Consider the following 7,193-nt stretch of genomic DNA (forward strand, 5'->3'; position numbering starts at 1 on the left):
TACTACTAAGCACTCTATCAACACATAGTGAAAGACCATTCGTGCCCCAAGAAGCTTACATTGAAGGCCTGGTTTACATCTAAAACTTAGGCTGACTTAGCTATATTGTTCAGGGCTGTGAAAAATTTCATGTGTTGGAGAATATATCATCCATCCGTCTCTCTGAATTTTTAATTTCAGTGTCTAAGGGACATAAGGCTTGAGAACAAAACTTAACTGTTTTGTATATAGCAGCAGAAGCCTATCATAACCATAGCATTTTACTAAGGAGTACAGTTCCTTGATTTTTTTCCTGCCAGGCTACTAATGTTACAGCACAAAATTCTTACCTGCCTTTGCAAAATTCACATTAAAAAGGATGAGCAGCAGAGTGTCTCAATTAGATGTGCATTTTCAAACCTGCCACTGAGATGATCATTTCATACAATTAACATTTTACTCAATTAACTGAAAAGAAAAACATTCTTATTTCTAGTTGCAGTGGTTGAATAGGAAAGGCAGATACGCAAAAAAATAGTTGAACAGAAAAATAGTCTGTAAATGCTCACAACCCAGGAAAAATGACATCACAGTCTCTAAATACCCGACTGAAGTCCATAAATATTTTGGGGCAAATTTTGCACATCAGTTACACACTTGCAAATCCAGCAAAAATCTTTCCTGAGGCAAGTGGGGTGAAGTACTCCTGGGGAAATTCTGCACCACTGCGCAAGCACAGAATTAATGACCCCCCACAGATTTTTTCCCCCTGCAGAATAATTGTTTCTGATGGGGAGGTAAAGGGAAGCCGCAAGAGGGGTCACGCACCCCTCCTGGGCAGCGGTCCCGAGTAAGTGCATTGGTTTGGGTGTCATGAGCAGCTGGGGGAGGTATAAATCACTCCCTCTGTTGTGGGGGGTAGGCAGGGCTGGGTGTCCGTGCAAGACTCTGTCCCTCTCACTTGCTATCACGGTGCACCCAGCATGGAAGGGCAGGGCTCCAGGTGGTTCTGGGGCAAGTGTGGGGCAGGCCTGGCCCTCACACTGTGTCAGGTGGGTGCAGCCTCGTCACCGAGTCTGTGTCCCAGAAGGTATGGGGAGGGGGCTGTAGGGTGATCTCCCTCCTCTGTACCAAAATAATTGAAACTGGTGTGACTATATTGTATGATTTTGACAAAATACAGGATTTTTCAGAATTTTAAAATATTGTGCACAGAATTTTTTGGTGCAGAATTCCCTCAGGAGTAGTAAGGAGAAGGTTAACACAGTTGTAAATGGATTCAGAAGTTGTCTCTTTTTCATTTCACATTATTTTTACTATAAAACCAGAACACAGACACTAAGCCCATTTGACAAGTGTTTCCTGATAAAGTAATAACACAAAACTTGCAGAAATTTACAAGTTATAGAAGAACATTAATGAAACACAAAACAAAGGCAACTTAAATGTCTTTGTCTGAGTATATGCTATACTGGTATAAGCACTTTTATACCGATATAACTGTTGTCTACATTAGAGGGTTTTGCACGTATTGGCCTTGTCCTCACTAAGCCCTGGTCTACACTGGGGGCGGGGATCGATCTAAGTTACGCAACTTCAGCGACGTAAATAACGTCGCTGAAGTCAACGTACTTAGATCGACTTACCATGGTGTCTTCACCGCGGTGAATCGACTGCTGCCACTCCCCCATTGACTCTGCCTGTGCCTCTCGCAGAGCTGGAGTACAGGAGTCGATGGGAGAGCGCTCAGGGATTGATTTATCGTGTCTAGACTAGACGTGATAAATCGATCCCTGCTGGATCAATCTCTGCCCGCCAATCTGGTGGGTAGTGAAGACATACCCTAAGAAAAAAAGGAGGGTGGGGGTGTTCTTAACTTGTTAGCTAACTAACATTAACTAACTCGAGGTAAAATCCCAGTGAAGACAAGGCAATTTGCAGTTTTCATACCTGTGTGTGACTTTTGAAATACAGAGTTACTGGTTAAATAAACTACTTCAGTATGCCATCTGATTTTTTGTGCAGTATTTAAGGAGACATATTATACCATTAGATCTATCCCAATAGCTTAATAGATGACAATTCCCAATGCCCAAATATTATTTGATTTTGCTGTAGAAATTACATACTATCAAAATATGCATGCAATATTTCCTGATGCAGGCAAAACCCCCTTATTTTTCTAGTGCAGCTGGATAAGAGAGACAACCCACTGACTCATTAGAGATACTGAAACTGTGACAGGAATATTCAAACGCTTTTCAAAAGTTAGTTTTTAAATACATATTTTTATTGCTGTAATACCCATGCACCAATACATCACAACTCATACAAAGTACCAGGCCCTGGATTCACTCCATTCAAGGAAAGTATCCGATTTGTATCATCTTCCTCCCTCTTATTTCAAACAGTTTTTAATACTGACCTATTTATTTGATCTAGCTATTTTGACTTTAAAATATTTTAAAATAAACTGTCACCATTTGATAAAGATGGTTTATCTAAACAAATACACAGAAGAAAAAGTGCAGTATTCACAAGCTGAAGGTTTTCCAAATTTTTGCTTAGAATCGCCTAAATTGAAAGCAGATTTAACTTCCAGTTACACCTAATGTGATCTCTGAGTAGCCTTTGGTTAAACAAAACTTTTACTACAGTGCTGGCATAAAAATTTTTGTTCTGAAGAATAAAATAAGTGAAGAGAGAAAATACTTCGCTGGTAGCATAGAACTGTATGTTGAATGCATTGTGAGGGGACATACCATATTAAAGACTGTTTTAAACTAAATTTTAGTGTTTATCATTTTCAAACAGTCATTCCAGGAAGGGCTCTTGTTCTGCACTATGAAAGAGATAACATTTTATCATGTTTAGTCTAGCAGAAAATTAAAGATGAAACGTACTCAATGCAAATAAGTCTGAGATGCTAGAAGGATAAGGGAATGACGCAAATCCTCATTTTGTCACTTTCTGGGAAGGGCAGCATGCTTCAGAGCTGTTATACATACTGTTTTGTGGATGGTCTCAGAAGAGAACAATTGAGAGATGTGTTTGTTCTTCCTCCCTCATTCATTCTACACCTCTACATATTTAAGTCCCTATTCTGACCTTTCAAAGGAATGCCTGTTTCTGACTTTAGAGAGAGAAGGTGGGTAAGGTAATATCTTTTATTGGACCAAATTCTGCTGGTCAGAGAGACAAGCTTTTGAGCTACATAGAGCTCTTCTTCAGGGCTGAGAAAGTTACTAAGAGTGTCATAGCTTGATATGCTAAACTATCTGTTCGATCTTGTATTTAGCTGTTTTTCTGGTATGTGTGAAGAAGTCATCATTAATCAATTTTTGCCCTAATCCTGCAGGTTTTACTCAGGCAAAACAAAAGTCTTTGTAAACATGCAAGTTAGAACTATTTAACTTGAGTAATCAAAAGAAAAAATGAGAAACTTGCTCCTGAGGGAAAATGTATCTCATTTTCATTCACTATCCTCCCCACATTTTCCCATGCAGTACATACAGATCTCAACATGAACTAAGTTTTCCTGTAGGCATTATTTATTTGTGTGGTTAGCGAAGTGAGAAAAATGGGTTAAACAGGTGACAATCTCCAGAAACAGGTTTCAGAGTAGCAGCCGTGTTAGTCTGTATTCGCAAAAAGAAAAGGAGGACTTCTGGCACCTTAGAGACTATAAATAAATTTGTTAGTCTCTAAGGTGCCACAAGTACTCCTTTTCTTTTTCCAGAAACAGGGAGATGCATAACATGCTGCTGGCAGAAAAGTTTTTACAAGGCACACTGTATTTATTGCTCTTGGGTTAGAGGAATCCCATCATTCCTGAAAATGTCTGGTTGGTAAATGGACGGCTATTATTTTCATTTTATAACACATTAAATTACCTTCGTATTTAACATTCTGTTCTCAGTTAACCAAATCAGAAATGGACATCAACCATAAATGCAAAGTCTTCACCAAAATGAACACTGATCTAAAAACTAATTTCAACTGAACACTGACTAGCTGTATTCAGCTGAAGTTTATAACAATCTAAATTCTGGCTATTTGATTATCCTGCACCTTTGCTTACTGCTCAGGCAACCATCACAGTGTACAGCAAAATTAACCAAACATGTGGCTTTAATCTAGCTACAAGTAAAGGTCCAGTCCTGTAAACACATACACACTTGTTTAACTTGAAATGTGTGCATAAGTATTTTCAGGATTGGGGCTAAAGAGTGTTGACATTTACAATTTTATTTTATTTTTTTAAGGATTTAGGACTACAACATAAGCAACACATTCAATACTGCCATCCAATGTAACAGCAATATTAATGACCGGCTACAGTGCTGCAGAAAATGCCCTGGGGAACCAATATCAGTTGAGTTAAAATGAAACAAAGTACACATGAAAAAGTAAGATGGGGCAGAAAAGTCCCACTTTGTTTGCGGAGGTTCTCTTTTCTTTTTCTGGGAGTAGGGGATGGGAGTAAGGCTTAAATAATCTAAAATCTTTTTTTTTTTTTGCCTCGATCCTAAAAGGTCTCCAAAGAGAGACCAGCTATAATTTATCTTGTAAATCAAGCTGTGACATACCATGGTACAATCCAGAGTAATGAGCAAGAGTGTCACACCTGCCAGCAACCTTGGATGCTTTACAGTGCCTTGCTGAAGTAGCCACACCGGAGCTGCTCACAAACAGCCTTCCAGCATGCAAGCCATACCCTGAGTGTCTGTGTGTAACTGTAGCCTGACAGCCACACTTGGGTTACACTCTGGCTCTCACCAGCCTCGGTTATATTACAGGGTGACTCCAACACACCCCCACTCCCAGAATTCCCCCCCAAAATGTATGTCATCTATTGCTAACCCTCTCTTGAACAGTACAAAATATTTTAAGTCCACTATTCCTTAAAGGGAATATGCCATTTTATTATCTCAAATAGTTATCAGACACTTCAATTTAAACACACTGGGTTAGATAAAACAGTAAAATAATCTTATTAACAGCCAAAGTCAGCACTCAGAACAACCTGCTCAGAAAATTGGCTGGTTCAACCTGGGTGCGAGCACTCAGATGCTTAGAACATCAGCCCTTGCCCTCTGCTATTCAGCTGCAGAGTAATGTGCTCCTGTCTGGTGTCGCTCATCTCCATGGGCAGTGGGTGAAACTTCCTCTGGGTGAGGCGAGCTCCTTGTCCTGCCTCTTCCACCCACAGCACTGTCCACGCTCCGCCCCTGCTCTGCCCCAGGCCCCGCAGGGAGGCAGGGAGTTCGGTGTATGCTGTATAGAGAGAGATGAAAGCCCGATCTGTCCTTTTGAAAAACTGCTTGTCATTGACAGCCTGCTTTAAAGCAGTAGTTTAATCACCTTTCTTTCACAGAATTCCCTGCCAGACTCATTTACGTAAACTGGGTTTGAATAAGACGACTAGATCAAGAAAAACAACAAGGAGTCTGGTGGCACCTTAAAGACTAACAGATTTATTTGAGCATAAGCTTTTGTGGGTAAAAACCTCACTTCTTCAGATGCATGGAGTGAAAGTTACAGATGCAGGCATAAATATACTGACACGTGAAGAGAAGGGAGTTACCTCACAAGTGGGGAACCAGTGTTGACAGGGCCAATTTGATCACCGTGGATGTAGTCCACTGCCAACAATAGATGAGGAGGTGTCAATTCCAGGAGAGGCAAAGCTGCTTCGGTAATGAGCCAGCCACTCCCAGTCCCTGTTCAAGCCCAAATTAATGGTATTAAATTTGCAAATGAATTTTAGTTCTGCTGTTTCTCTTTGAAGTCTGCTACCCTTAATTTCCCACTTCACACCCCGTATGCATAACAATCTAACCCTCAATTGCCCACTTCAAGTAATGGACTACAACATGCATTACCCCTTATGCTTAACAATCTATCACAAACTGTATTTAGCTAAGACACTGTGATTTCCTTCCCCAGATCTGAAGAAGAGTTCTGTGTAGTTAATCTGTACCTTATTCCCTGATAACCAGAAACTTCTATGCTTGAACTCTGTACCGTTTTCTTTCTATTTCAACATTATCTTAATAAAATTATTAAACCTGAAAGCTTGTACCTTCCACCAACAGAAGTTGGTCTAATAAAAGATATTACCTCACCTACCTGATCTCTTTTTTTCTTTTGTTCCATGCAATACTCTATTTGGCCTAGAAAAAAATTCTATTGAAAACAGGCAGAACAAAGACATAATAGGAAAATAAAAGTCACAAACAGCAATTGCTCAGTAGGCTACCATGAAAACGGTATGACATCAACAACGTCTCACATTTATTATGTGTATGTATTGTGATAGCACCAGCTACAGACCCCAGTCAGGACAAGGGCCTTATTGTACTGGAATTATACCGTCACATAGTAAGAGACAGTGACTGCCCCAAGATATTTATAAAGATTTACACGTTTAACTAAGCACATGAGTCATCCTATAAAGCACCAGTGCTGCATACGCTTAACCACATGAATAACTTTTAAGATCTTGAGTAGTCCCACACTGACTTCAACAAGTCTACATGTCAGTAAAGTTAAACATTAATGTTACTTAGCATAGCACTGGCTTTCAAGAGTGGGCAATACGGCTGACCTAGGCCTAAACCAACCAGCCCAGGACACTGCTGTTCCTTTTGGAAAACCTGAGTCTTTCCATGGCCCCGTCACCATCGGAACACTGCGTCCACCTTTTCTAGAGGAGCGGGGGGCCACCCCGGCAGGATCAAAGAGGAGTGATTACATTTAACGCAAGTTGCACCTCCGCCTTTTTTTCCTGTCGCCTACAGCGTCACAGCTCATAATTTACAAATCCCACACACAAGGTACAAATCTTACCCCATGCAAATCCGAGCCGTCTCTGAAGGCCACACAGGCAGCACCTGCGGCCCTGTCTACACTAGGGAAACCTGGGGGCGGGCAACGGGCCAGGACAGGCAACCACCCTGCTGGTGGGTGCGGTGTCATGCCTCACACACAGCACCGCAGGAGAAGAGGGGCTTGGGGACGGGGTCACGGCAGCGGGGACATGAGGAGGGAGCTGGTCACTTGGCAGCTGGAGGGGGAGGGCTGGGGGAGCAGAGGCGACCCCGCCCCCGGCTTGCTCTTTTCACCAGGGGGCGGGGCTGCACCCCTCCATGTCCCCGCCTCCCTCGGGCGCGAGGGAGAGGGCGGGGCGGACTCCCTGCGGCTTCTAGCCC

At 41.8% G+C, this 7,193-nt stretch overlaps 1 long non-coding RNA gene across 1 annotated transcript; it reads right to left on the reverse strand.

Annotated features, from left to right (window-relative positions):
* Nucleotides 1-4,900: 4,900 nt before the first annotated feature.
* Nucleotides 4,901-7,051, reverse strand: LOC141983363 (uncharacterized). The gene is made up of 4 exons (XR_012638354.1): nucleotides 6,832-7,051; nucleotides 6,112-6,155; nucleotides 5,567-5,702; nucleotides 4,901-5,256 (listed from the first exon to the last, which is right to left on the reverse strand). It is a non-coding gene; the product is annotated as an uncharacterized LOC141983363 (long non-coding RNA).
* Between the last annotated feature and the right edge of the window lie 142 nt (nucleotides 7,052-7,193).

The sequence above is a fragment of the Natator depressus genome, chromosome 1 (assembly GCF_965152275.1).
Source record: "Natator depressus isolate rNatDep1 chromosome 1, rNatDep2.hap1, whole genome shotgun sequence".
NCBI lineage: Eukaryota > Metazoa > Chordata > Testudines > Cheloniidae > Natator > Natator depressus.